The sequence below is a fragment of the Schistocerca americana genome, chromosome 2, assembly GCF_021461395.2.
Source record: "Schistocerca americana isolate TAMUIC-IGC-003095 chromosome 2, iqSchAmer2.1, whole genome shotgun sequence".
In the NCBI taxonomy this organism is placed as follows: domain Eukaryota; kingdom Metazoa; phylum Arthropoda; class Insecta; order Orthoptera; family Acrididae; genus Schistocerca; species Schistocerca americana.
Genome location: NC_060120.1, coordinates 472623946 through 472638665, shown reverse-complemented (window position 1 = coordinate 472638665; position 14720 = coordinate 472623946). Strand labels below are relative to the sequence as shown.

The 14720-nt window shown below is 43.6% G+C and overlaps 1 protein-coding gene across 1 annotated transcript in view; it reads right to left on the bottom strand.

Moving 5' to 3' along the window:
* The window catches only part of LOC124595339 (DNA repair protein XRCC3-like), a 111371-nt gene that overhangs the window by 63412 nt on the left and 33239 nt on the right, over positions 1 to 14720 (bottom strand).

The following is a 14720-nucleotide window of genomic DNA, read 5'->3' as shown; positions in this document are numbered from 1 at the left end:
GTGGCAATTACTGGTTACAAGATGGAGATGATGTACCATGTCTGGAAGCATTTATAAATGTCTCATAATTGGAAAGTGTCAGGTCAAAAAAGGAATTTGTCAGGGTACATCAGCTCTACTCAGGGGGATTATTATGGGTAAATAAATGCAAGAGATAGACATAGCATTTTAATCACCTCAAAAAACAGAAAATAAAATGTAATTAAGTGTTTATTTGTTTGTTTGCAGGAACATGTCTGAAGTCCTCATACAGAGAAACCCCCGCATCACAGTACTGTAGCACACAATTACACGAGTCAAACCAAATGCACAGCCCACTGATAAAGTGGAGATGGGTTGTGCTATTTTGTTTTGACTCATCTAGTTGCATGCTATGGTACTACAGTACAGAGATATCACTGTCTACCAGGACTGCAGATGTGTTCATGCAAACAAACAAAAAATTACATAATTTTATTTTTTTGAAATGATGGCCAAAAACTTCATGAGTAATGCTCGTGCTGCCTATTTTAAAAATTGAGTAACACCCTAGTAACCAGACACAAAGATCCATACCAAATCAGACAAATTTGTAAATCACTGCTACAATATATGACACTAACCTGAAGGTAGTTAAACAGCTGGGAGGGAGAGGTATCCACTGCAAAGACTACATGAGGAAAGAAGATCTGTAGTTGTTAATTTGAGTAAATAACCCAATCGATAAGTTGTATGTAGCAGATGCAATGGCTAGGTGGAACACTTTTTGCTGTCATCAAATTGTAATCTGAATAATTAGAACCATCATATGCCAAAACTCAAAGTTGTATAAGAAAGCACATCATCATAGTGGATAGGATTGAAAATTTGCAGAAACTTGCTCTGATTTCCTTTTAAACTGTTACTGCAGAAGATGGGGTGGTACACAATAGAAATATCAGGTAGCTCAAGGATGAACAACGGATGTGCGACAGTACCATAAACACTGGCATCAATGGTATTACTACTAACATGTCATTATAAGACACTAGTGATAATGAGTCTTAGTAAGTAGTCATGGTTGCCAATGATTATACAAGTTACAGACGGGTTATGTCTCAGTCTTTTTAAATGCTGGATGTAATAATATGATACTTTATTAAATGTTACCAAATGATACAAAATAAGAAATTTGGTTATAATAGAGGGAAACATTCCACGTAGGAAAAATATATCTAAAAACAAAGATGATGTGACTTACCAAATGAAAGTGCTGGCAGGTCGACAGACACACAAACAAACACAAACATACACACAAAATTCAAGCTTTCGCAACAAACTGTTGCCTCATCAGGAAAGAGGGAAGGAGAGGGAAAGACGAAAGGATGTGGGTTTTAAGGGAGAGGGTAAGGAGTCATTCCAATCCCGGGAGCGGAAAGACTTACCTTAGGGGGAAAAAAGGACGGGTATACACTCGCGCGCACACACACACACACACATCCATCCACACATATACAGACACAAGCAGACATATTTAAAGACAAAGAGTTTGGGCAGAGATGTCAGTCGAGGCAGAAGTGCAGAGGCAAAGATGTTGTTGAATGACAGGTGACGTATGAGTGGCGGCAACTTGAAATTAGCAGAGACTGAGGCCTGGTGGATAACGGGAAGAGAGGACATATTGAAGAGCAAGTTCCCATCTCTGGAGTTCGGATAGGTTGGTGTTAGTGGGAAGTATCCAGATAACCCGGACGGTGTAACACTGTGCCAAGATGTGCTGGCCGTGCACCAAGGCATGTTTAGCCACAGGGTGATCCTCATTACCAACAAACACTGTCTGCCTGTGTCCATTCATGTGAATGGACAGTTTGTTGCTGGTCATTCCAACATAGAATGCGTCACAGTGTAGGCAGGTCAGTTGGTATATATATCAAAAACAAAGATGATGTGACTTACCAAATGAAAGTGCTGGCACGTCGATAGACACACAAACAAACACAAACATACACACAAAATACTAGCTTTCGCAACCAACGGTTGCTTCGTCAGGAAAGAGGGAAGGAGAGGGAAAGACGAAAGGATTTGGGTTTTAAGGGAGAGGGTAAGGAGTCATTCCAATCCCGGGAGCGGAAAGACTTACCTTAGGGGGAAAAAGGGACGGGTATACACTCGCACACACACACACACATATCCATCCACACATATACAGACACAAGCAGACCCTCCTTACCCTCTCCCTTAAAACCCAAATCCTTTCGTCTTTCCCTCTCCTTCCCTCTTTCCTGACGAAGCAACCGTTGGTTGCGAAAGCTAGTATTTTGTGTGTATGTTTGTGTGTCTATCGACGTGCCAGCGCTTTCATTTGGTAAGTCACTTCATCTTTGTTTTTAGACATATTTTTCCCATGTGAAATGTTTCCCTCTATTAATATATATATTTTTTAATTACAAAAAACAAATACTAAAAAAAAAAGGTTGCATGGCGCGAGATTCGATCCGGCGACCTTCGGATTACAAACCCGAGCGCTTACCGCTGCACCACGACACTGTAGAAAGTTATTAATCGTAGAGAGTATTTCACAGGAATGGTTTCTTTTAACTGTCGATTTTCTCGACAACGGCTGAGAAGTGCATCTTGGTGCTTTGCCACATTACACCTCTGGCCATGAGCTTTTATTATGTGCAGTATGAATCGAATCTGAATTTCACAATTGGCGGCCTCCCCTTGTTAGTGTGCAGCAGATATTTGAGAGAAGCATGTTATAATCCACTTATGTACAGTGTATCTTTTACATACCTTTGTGGTCTAACCACCTTTTGCAGTGCAGACCACTGCGAGACATGCAGGAAGTGTGCCAGTGAGGTTGTAGCAGATACTGACAGGTATGTGAAGCCATCCAGTCTCCAGTGCCATGGCCAGCTGCACTAGGTTTCTCAGTTGAGGATCCTGGGTGCAAGCAGCCCAGTCGAACTGATCCCGCAGATTCTCAATTGGATTTAAATTTGGGGAGTTTGGTGGCCAGGGGAGTATAGCAAACTCCACCCTCGTGCTCTCCAAACCACGCACATACAGTACAAGCTGGGTGAGATATCGCATTATTCTGCTAGTAGAGGCCATTTTGAGGAGAAAAGACAAACAGCACCTAGGCGCGGATACGATCCCCAAGATACATGCGTACTTGCACTGATCCACTGTCTCTTCCAGAGTGACGAGATCATCCAGGAAAGGCCCTATGGCCAGGACCCTTCTGACGATTGTGTTTGCTTTTAGACATTTCACACCCTACATGCCAACGGCCATGCGTCCAAACGAGCATACAGTGTGAATCATATGAAAAGGCCACTCAGCAGAAATGCACTTGTGGCACTGGCTGCAAATTCCGGCCTTTGTTGTCAATTAACAGCAGTCCGCATGGGTGCATGCGCCAGGCACCTGCTGCTTGGGCTCATAAGCAGCAACATTTGTTGAACGGTCATCGGGGAGATACTGTTGGTAGCCTCTGGGTTCATCTGGGCAGACAATTGCTCAACTGTTGCCCATACACATCTCTACAGGCATCGTCCACCACTGTCATGGCCTGTGGGGCACCACAGTTGCCTAGGAGCCAGTTTTGGGTAGCGTCATTTTGCCACACACTGTATATTTTAACCACGGCAGCAAATGGACAGTTTACAAACTTAGCCATTTTGGATATACTACCACCCTTGGCCTGACAGCCAACGATCGCACCCTTTTGGATGTCATATAAATTACCCTCTTTCTGCATTAAGGCAATGACAACAACCTTTTCCATGTCCCCCGACACACTTTATATACCCTCCACTGCTGCTATCTGTGGTGGTAGTCACATTAATGTGACTAAAATGTGTATAATGATTTAGATACATAATATTACATCACGGTCAGGCAGAGATTCTAAAATCAGAGGTGGACTGCAATGTGTACGTACTCACCAGCAGATATAAACTCAGATCACAATTTAGTAATGATGAAGATCAGGCTGAAGTTTAAGAGACTAGTTAGGAAGAATCAATGCACAAAGAGGTGAGATATGAAGTACTAAGGAATGAAGAGGTACGGTTGAAGTTCTTTGAAGCTATAGATACTGTGATAATGAATAGCTCAGCAGGTAGTTCAGTTGAAGAACAATCACATAAGTTAGAAAGATAAACACAGGTACAAGGAAGATAACTGCAAAGAAATCATAGGTAACAGAAGAAATACTTCAGTTGGCTGACGAAAGAAGGAAGTACAAAAATGTGCAGAGAAAATAAGGAATATAAAGAAACAAGTCACTTAGGAACGAAATAAATAGGAAGTGCAGGGAAGCTAAGGCAAAATGGCTGCAAGAGAAATGTGAAGAAATTGAAAAAGAAATGATTGTGGAAGGAATTCCACTGTTAAATGCAGAGGAGATAGTGGATAGGTGGAAAGAGTACATTGAAAGCCTCTATGAGGAGGAGGACTTGTCTGACAACATGATGGAAGAAGAAACAGGTGTGGGTGTGTGCACTCAACAGCAAGGTTATCAGCACCCTTATGCACCTCAAAAGAAACAAATGTGGATAAAATTATGAAAATGTTATCACAGAATGTAAAATGTGTATAGAATGTAGTTGATTCGTCTCATAATGTACAGTTACAAATCAAAAATTTTTGTACTGGAGAAATGTCAAATTACTTTTAAAAAATAAGGTTATAATAATTAACATATTTAAGTAGGGATTTTTGAATTTTTAGACATGAAAAATTTAACAAGAACAGTATAACACTTATGGTCATTTTGCAGCTTCCAATACAATTTATACAATATATTAACAATTTATTATACGATACATAATCTTTATTGTTTCTTTTCTTTTCAAATTGCCAAACTATCCTGCACGAGTTCAACTGAATAATGACTTTTTCTACTAATGTATTAAATAACAATCTTTTTAGTAGGCCAAACTCCATATTTAATAGATTTGTGTTATTTAATTAATTGTAAATTGCAAAGTCTTGCTGTTATGGAGACAAAAATGCTTAGAAAGACATTGGAATTAACATTGCATGACCACGTCACAAATAATGAAGTTCGCGGGCTGTATAGTGTTACACAAATAGTAGACAAAAAGAGAGAAAGCCGCCTACATTGGTATGGGTATAGCCTTAGAGCAGACGAGACAACAGTGGCAAAGATTAGTTTCAACCTACATGTAAATGGGAAACGGCCAGCAGGACGACCGAGGCAGCAATGGCTTAACACCCTGCATGAAGACCTCAAGATCTCACGCATAAGATCATAAGAAGTGGCGGCGACAAGTCAAAACAGTGGACCCCACCAGCAAGAGAGACAAACGCTAAGGAAGAAGAAGAAGAAGTTTTTAATCCCATGTACAATGGTGTTTGCGTGTAAAGTTTTAAATTACGAGAGGGGAATTTCAAACTGTGTCTGTGACGAGTACTGTAATTGTGGTTGAAATGAAAATTGTCAAGTGAGTTTTGATTTTTATATACGAAAATAAAAATTTCGTAGATGTATGGAGAAGGAATGGTTAGCATTTTTAATTTTTTAAATAATGGGCAACATGATGTTCTTTTTTGGACTAAAGACATGTTTCTTATGATTCTCTTTCGAAGTGTAAGTTATCTCGGCTGTTCGTAGAGTTTCCCCCAGAAAATCATTCTGTATGGGATTATAGTTTCAAAGTAGCTGTGGTAGAGTACCTTCCTGGTGTCAATAAGGGTGGAATTACATAAGACATTCATCGCATAAGCTAGACCTAGAAATTTTACATATCTTGCTTCAGTCATTTCCTGATCACCGTGGATTATTTTTATGGGAGGCACTGAATTGCACTGTGTTTTTGTGACATTTAATTTTAATCCCTTTTGCTGAAAACATAATTCTAGGTTTCCCATTATATATTTTCCACAGTATCATGAATTTGTTCTAAATTGTCATTTTTCAATTAAAACCAAGGTGTCATCTGCGAATAAAACGCAGTGAACACCAATGCTTAAAGGTAAATTATTTACGTACAGCAGAAAAAGATAAGGCCCTAAAATGAGCCCTGCGGGACTTCTGTACAAATCTTTTTCCAGTCCGAGAATGATATTTTTTTTTTTTTTCCATTTGAATTTAGAATAACTCTGCTTTCTTTCAGATAAACAAGATTTGAACCACTGTAATGCCCTGTCCACAATCCCATATCTCTCTAACTTGTGTAGAAGTAGTAAGTGACTGACCGAATCAAAAGCTTTGGTCAAATCACAAAACATACCTGTGACCTTTCTACCCTTGTCTAAATTACAGCTCATCTTTTCAGTAATTCCCTGATAGCATTTATTCTATTTTTCCCCTTTTGAAATCCATATTAATTTTTAACTATAATATCACTTTCTATAAGAAAGTTTTCAAGATGTTTTGCAACAATCTTTTCTATCACCTTGGCAAACACTGGCAGCAGGGAAATAGGGCAGCAATTTCCCATATCATCTGGTAAGCCTTTCTTGAACAATGGTCTTATTTCATCATATTTTAACACATCTGGGAAATATACTTTCTCAAATGACAGACTAATAATTTTAGCGAATGGATGAGAAATGATGTTATTAAACAGCCTTGACTACACCGATAGGAATTTCATCCCACTCAGCACATTTCTTGTTTTTTAACAACAATGTAGCATCTTCTACATCTTTTGGGATCACTCTTTTGAATGTTTAAAGGCTTGCAGTTTGTTTTATATTTACAAAGTTGACATCTGTCTTGTCCTGGTGGGATGTGGTATCTCCTCCTGATTTTGCCACATTTATGAAAAAAATCACTGAAACAGTTTGACATTTGGAAAGGATCTATAATTATATCATTTTTAATTTTGACAATTTCTTGGCACTTGTTCTTTACTACCAATTCAGATTTGATGACACTCCAAACTGTCTTTGATTTATTTTTATGTTTACTAATATACACATTGTTAGCCAATTTCTTTGCTGCCTGTACAACTTTTTTGAATGTATTCTTATATCGCTTTACACACCGCGCAAAGTCAGCATTTTTGTTATGTTTTAGCTCATTGTGAAGCTGTGGTTTCCTGGCAATAGAAACTTTTATTCCTGGTGTAATCCAATTTATTTTGTTGGCCACTCTTTTTCACCAGGCTTGAGGGAGGAAAAGTTTCGTTGAAAACATCTATGAAACAGCTCCATGAGCAGTGCTGAATGATCTGATATGCCTAAATAAAACAGAGTATACTTCCATCCTCAGACTGATAATTTGTCATAATATTGTCAATACATGTTTCAGATGGCTATTTCTTCTAGTGCATTCAGTGAAATTTAAATTAAAAGCATATTTCTGAATTAAGTCACAAAATTTACTGTGTCATTATTATTATTATTATTTAATATATTTATATTAAAGTCTGCTGCAATTACATTTTTTTTCTTTCTTTCTGATGTCTTTCTAATAAACATTGGAATTAGGATAAAAAGAATGTTGTTACAGCATTTCCAGGAATTCTGTACAGAGATACAATTACAGTATTTCAATCAATTAGATCCACTTCACTTCATAACTTTCAAAATTACCTTCCTCATTCAAACAATTGAACTCAGTTCTCTCTTTAAAATTTGAGTCATTTAGAAGGATGCAGCAGCCTACACGAGATCTGTTACCTCTACAAAAACTACTGGCAATTGTAAAATGTTCAATTTTGTTTAGAATCCCTAAACTGTCTTTTCAGCCAATGTGAGGGGGACACCTATTAAATGACACTCATGCACTCACTCCCACCTCACTTGCATTGGCCACACAGTCACTCCATCTCACATGCCTTAAGACAACAGAGAAAGGGTGAAATGTGCTATACCTGAGATTAAAACAGGAATAAAATGACAGATGACCTAAATGAAAGGCACAGGGAGATGTGACAGGCTGACCCAGTACACCACAAGCACCTCATTTTGGAGCGTCTTCTCGCCATAGCCTGAAGCCATACGTCAAGCGCTGTGAACTGCACGAAGACAAGTAAGGATGATCTTGTCCCATCGATGTAGCTGCAGTACCTACTCTGGACAGGGTAATTCCCAGAGCAGTTTACACACTTTGGAGGATATGAACAACCAACACCTTCATGGGTGGCCTTAACACATTTGCCTCAAGTGGCTTTTCCCTTGCAACCTGAGGTGATTTGCTCAAAGCACTGGCATGTAAAACAGTGAATTGGGTTGGGAAAGTAAGGCCGCTCACTGAGGTGAAGGAAACTGGCCTTAACTTGCTCTGGAAATTTTGTGCTGCTGAAAGTCAGTATATATGTGTGTCTGTTTCACTAGATCACATTCCATGTTTTTCATTATGTTTTGCTTCCTGGGACGACTCAGCTTTCTGTTCTTCTTGGGGAATGTCAACCAGGTCCCTGCATGTTGCTGTAGTTGAAAGTGTTGTGCAGTTCACTTTCTATTGCATATTCCCCAAGGCACTGAGCTTCCTGGATATTCTTCACTTGTTGGAAATTAGAGATTTCTACCAACATTGTCCTGTTTCACAAGTGCTTGTCAGATTTTAAAGTTCCAGCGGTGTCCTCTAATCCTTTTTGTATGTAAAAAGGTGAAACTTTCTCAGTGCTATCCTCTTTCTGTTTAGCCATAAGAGCACATTCTGGCCACCGGCATGTGTTTTGTTACTATAGACGAAAGGCTCTGTGCAATCCCCAAATCTGGAAGACTGGCTATATGAGATTTCTCATTCAATTGGATGTTGAAACCTATCAGTGACTCACCCTTTCCACTGGAAGGAGGAGGAGAAAATTTCAAGGGTTCCACCTGTGTCCCGCGAGCAGCTAGGGAAATAATATCCCACCTTAGACAGAGCCCCACAGGCCTGGGTAAGCCTTAAACAACTGAGGTTCGCCAGTTTCCCCAGAGATTGCCACTAACAACTGCTCCACCTCAACAGCCATGCATCTCATTGATGCGCAGCACACCTTGAGGCTGAGGGATTTTTTAATAGAGACTTTTACCATCCTCAAGATGAGGGCGGTCAAGCCAAGATCTCATGTCCCTGAGACACAAAACATTCCACTACTGTGCCATACAGTGGTCACTCATGCCCAGATCCCCTGAGGGGAAGAAACAAGAGTTAACAGAAGAGATAGGGGATCTAATATTAGAATCAGAATTTAAGAGAGATTTGTATGAATGACTTCAGCTCAAATAAGGCAGAAGGGATAGATAACATTCCATCAGAATTTCTAAAATCATTGGGGAAAGTGTGTAGAATGTATGAGACTGGTGATATACCATCAAACTTTCAGAAAAACACCAGCCACACAATTCTGAAGATAGCAAGTGTGAGAAATACCGCACAATCAGCTTAACAGCTCACGCATCCAAGTTTCTGACAAGAGTAATATGCTGGAAAATGAAAAGAAAATTGAGGAAAATTGAGAATCGGTTATAAGTCTGGTTTTAAGAATGGTAAAGGCACTAGTGAGGCAGTTGTGATATTGTGGTTGATAATGGAAGCAGTACTGAAGGAAAATCAAGATGTGTTCATAGGACTTAGACCGGAAAAAGCTTTCAACAATGTCAAATGCCGCAAGATGTCCACAATTCTGAGAAAAATGGGGGTACACCATAGAGAAAGATGGGTAATATGCAATATATACAAAAACTGAGAGGAAACATGAAGAGTGGAAGACGAAGAAAGAAATGCTCAGATTAAAAAGAATGTTAGACAGGAATGTAGTCCTTTGCTTCTATTATTCAATCCACACATTGAAGAAGCATTGACAAAAATAAAAGAAAGTTTCAAGAGAGGGAATAAAATTCAGGGTGACAGGATATCAATAGTAAGATTCGCTGATGACATTGCTATCCTGAATGAAAGTGAAGAAGTATTACTAGATGCGCTGAATGGAATGAACAATCTAAAAAGTACAGAATATGGACTGAGAGTAAATTGAAGAAAGACGAAAGCAATGATAAGTAGCAGAAATGAGAACAGTAAGAAACTTAACATAAGAATGTGGAATCATAAAGTAGATGAAATTAAGGAATTCTGCTACCTAGGCAGCAGAATAACCCGTGATGAACAGAGCAAGAAAGACATAAAAAGTAGACTACCACTGGCAAAAAGGGCATTCCTGGCTAAGAGAAGTCTGCTAGTATCGAACATATGCCTTAATTTGAGGAAGAAGTTTCTGAGAATGTATGTTTGGAGCAGCACAGCATTGTATGATAGTGAGACATGGACTGTGGGAAAACTGGAACAGAAATAGAAATGAATCTAAGTAACTGAGCTGTGGTGCCACAGAAGAATGTTGACAATTAGGTAGAGTATTAAGGTAAGGTTTTTTTTTTTTTTTTTTTTTTTTTTTGTTAGGGTTTAAGGGCGCTCAACTACTGAGGTCATTAGTGCCCAGTCACAATTGTTAGAGCACATAGAATCTAGTAAAACTCAAGGGGAGGGGGGACACACCAGAAAGTCCTTACAAAGATGCAGATAAAATCAGTAAAAGAGTTAGATGTCTTTGGACAAGCCAGTCAAAGTTAAAAACGAAGAACACGAGCAGCTGCTCGAGCGTCATCAGCTAAAATATCCGGTAAAGTAGATGGCAGGGGCAGGACAACACGAGATTGACTAAAGCGGGGACACGACAATAAAACATAGCGCACTGTTAATGCTTGACCACAAGGGCACTGCGGGGCTGGGTCACCGGAGAGCAGGTAGCGGTGGCTAAACCGGCAATGCCCAATCCGCAACCTGGTCAGAAGGACCTCTTCTCGCCAAGATGGTCAGGAGGAGGTTGTCCAAGCAGTTGGGAATGGTTTTACTGCCCGGAGCTTGTTTCCTTGAAGGGATGACCAAGCATCCCACCACAACGACACAAGCCTCTTACAAACAACCCCACTAACGTCAGATGACGGGACACAATGGGAGGCTGGCCGAGGGAGGAGGACTGCAGCCTTGGCTGCAGCATCAGCAGCCTCATTCCCAGGCACTCCTACATGTCCGGAAACCCACAGAAAGCTGACAGGAGAGCCATCATCAGCGAAAGAATGGAGGGACTGCTGGATCCGTTGCAACAAGGGATGGACCGGATAGGGAGCTCCAAGGCTCTGAAGAGCACTGAGTGAATCAGAGCAGAGTACATACGATGAATGGCGGTGGCAGCGGGCATACTGAACAGCCCGATGGAGAGCAAAAAGCTCGGCCGTAAAGCTGGAACATTGTCGAGGAGCCGGTATTTAAAGGTGACGGCCCCGACGACAAAGGCACAGCTGACACCATTGTCAGTTTTGGAGCCATCGGTGTAAATAAAGGTGTGACTGGCAAGTCGAGCACGAAGTTCGACAAACCGTGAGCAATACACTGCAGCTGGAGTACCCTCCTTCGAGAGTGAGCTGAGGTCGAGATAAATATGAACCGGAGCCTGGAGCCAAGGTGGTGTCGGGCTCTCACCCTCTCTGAAGGTGGTAGGGAGGGCAAAATCCAATTGTCGAAGCAGGCGACGGAAGCGGACTCCAGGGGGCAGCAGGGCAGACACATACAGCCCGTACTGACGATCGAGAGAATCGGCGAAGAAGGACTGATAAGAGGGGTGGTCGGGCATTGACAACAGCCGGCAGGCATACCGACACAGCAGTACGTCGCGCCGGTAGGTCAATGGTAATTCGGCAGCTTCAGCATAAAGACTCTCGACGGGGCTAGTGTAGAAGGCTCCAGTCGCAAGACGTAACCCCCGATGGTGGATGGAGTTGAGACGGCGTAAGAGGGATGGCCGAGCAGATGAGTAGACGAAGCTCCCATAATCCAGCTTCGATCGGACTATGGACTGATACAAGCGAAGCAGGACAGTGCGATCCGCTCCCCAAGATGAACCACTAAGAACTCTGAGGACATTAAGGGAACGTGTACAACGGGCCGCCAAATAAGAGACGTGCGGAGACCAACAAAGTTTCCTGTCCAATGTGAGCCCTAGAAACTTAGTTGTTTCCACAAATGGGAGAACAATGGGACCGAGATGTAAGGATGGCGGAAGGAACGCTTTATATCGCCAAAAGTTGATACAAACCGTCTTCTCTTCAGAGAACCGGAAGCCATTTGCCACGCTCCATGAGTATAGGCTGTCTAGACAACGCTGAAGGTAGCGCTCCAGGAGGCATGTTCTCTGGGCACTGCAGTAGATCGCGAAGTCATCGACAAAGAGAGAGCCTGAGACATTAGGTGGAATGCAATCCATAATTGGATTGATCGTGATGGCAAAAAGGGCTACGCTCAAGACGGAGCCCTGAGGCACTCCATTCTCCTGGAGGAAGATGTCGGACAATACGGAACCCACACGTCCCCTAAACTTTCGATCTGTTAAAAAGGTATCAATATAAAGGGGCAGGCGACCGCGTAGACCCCACCTGTGCATAGTGCGGAGGATACCTCCTCTCCAACAGGTATCATAAGCCTTCTCCAAATCGAAGAACACGGCAACCGTTTGGCGCTTTCGCAAAAAGTTGTTCATGATGAATGTCGACAAGGTCACAAGGTGGTCAACAGCGGAGCGGCGGCGACGAAAGCCGCATTGGACATTGGTAAGTAGCCGTCGAGATTCAAGAATCCAGACTAACCGAGCATTAACCATGCGCTCCATCACCTTGCAGACACAGCTTGTAAGAGAAATGGGGCAGTAACTAGAAGGAAGGTGTCTATCCTTCCCGGGTTTGGGTATAGGAACAACGACAGCGTCACGCCAACGCATGGGGACCTGACCTTCGGTCCAGACGCGATTGTAGGTATGAAGAAGGAAGCTTTTGCCTGCCGGAGGAAGGTGGGCCAGCATCTGAACGTGAATGGCATCTGGCCCCGGAGCAGAGGATCGGGACAGTGCAAGTGCACATTCGAGTTCCCGCATAGTAAAGGGGGCATTATAATTTTCCAGATTCAGCGAGTGGAAGGAAGGTCGCCGAGCCTCTTCTGCCTCTTTCCTGGGAAGGAAGGCAGGGTGGTAATGGGCGGAGCTTGAAACCTCCGCGAAAAAGCGGCCGAAAGCGTTGGAGACATCCACAGGATCAACAAGGACCTCATTACCTGAGGTCAGGCCAGGTACCGAGGAGTGGGCCTTAATGCCCGACAGCCGGCACAGGCCACCCCAAACGACAGAAGAGGGAGTAAAACTGTTAAAGGAGCTGGTGAAAGAGGCCCAACAAGCTTTCTTGCTGTCTTTGATGACTCTACGACATTGCGCTCGGAGTCGCTTGTATCCAATACAATTCGCCAACGTAGGATGGCGGCGAAAGGTGCGTAAAGCAAGTCGTCGAGCACGGATAGCGTCTCTGCAAGCCTCATTCCACCAGGGGACGGAAACGCGACGTGAAGAAGAGGTAGTATGAGGAATGGAACGTTCGGCAGCATTGATGATAACAGCCGTGAGGTATTCGACCTGACTGTCACAACTGAGAAAATCATGGTCCGGAAAGGTCGCCAGGGAGGAGTAAAGTCCTCAGTCAGCTTTCGGTATGTTCCAGCTCGAAGGACGTGGGGATGGGGTGTGGTGCAGGAGACGAACGACACAGGGGAAGTGGTCGCTCGAATAGGTGTCAGAAAGGACATACCACTCGAACCGACAGGCAAGAGTGGTAGAACAGATCAAAAGGTCCAAGTGGGAGTAGGTATGAGTAGAGTCCGAGAGGAAAGTCGGGGCGCCAGTATTGAGGCAGACAAGATTGAGATGGTTGAAGACATCCGCCAAGAGGGAGCCTCTTTGACAGGATGCAGGAGAGCCCCAAAGGGGATGATGGGCATTGAAGTCACCAAACAATAAAAACGGCGGAGGAAGCTGAACAATCAGGCGCATCATGTCAGTCCGACTAACTGCGGATGACGATGGAGTGTAGATGGTACAAACTGAAAAAGTAAAGGCAGAAAGAGTAATACGGACAGCTATTGCTTGGAGTGGGGTGGTGAATGGGATGGGATGGTAATAGACATCGTCCCGAACGAGCAACATGACCCCACCATGAGCAGGAATACCGTCCACAGGGGTGAGGTCATACCGCTCCGAGGTATAGTGGGTAAAGGCAATACGGTCAGTTGGGCGCAACTTGGTTTCCTGGAGACCAAGGACGAGCGGACGGTGCAGGCGGAGGAGCAGTTGTAATTCCTCCCGATTAGATCGAATACCTCTTATGTTCCAACGTAACAAGGCCATCGCTAGTCAGAAAAAAGGGGGGAACGAGACCGGGGAAGAGCTGGTCACCTAGCACCTAGACAGCCACGGAGGGCCAGGTTTCGAGGGAACAACGCTACAACCGGCGGGAGGCGGATCCTGTTCCATCGAGTTGTCGCCAGCTGCAGCCGCTGTCCCGGGTGGCGTAGGAGGGGCAGCATCATTTGCCGATGAGAGGCCAGCTGAGCACCTGGCAGCAGAGCGTCCCGGCGAAACTGAGGACGGCCAGGAGCAGCGACTCACGGATGGAGCGTCAGACGAAACGCGCCGGGGTGGAGAGGGGGATAGAGACTTCTTCTTGGAGGCCTTCTTGGAAGTCCGAGGAGGCACAGGGATGGTGGGCTGGACCCGGAGAAGGTCCTCACGCGTGGGGTCCGTTTTGGAACGCCGGACCTCGGAAGCTGGGGTCCGGAACGTTTCCCCGATGGACGCCTGAGAAGAGGATCGCTTCTCAGGCGGCGGGGGGTGGGGGGGGGGGGGAGGAGGAGGAAGGGTGGCCCCTGGGGCAGAGGGGGCGGGGGCCGCGAGGGAGGAGGATTTGGAAGGGAGGGATTT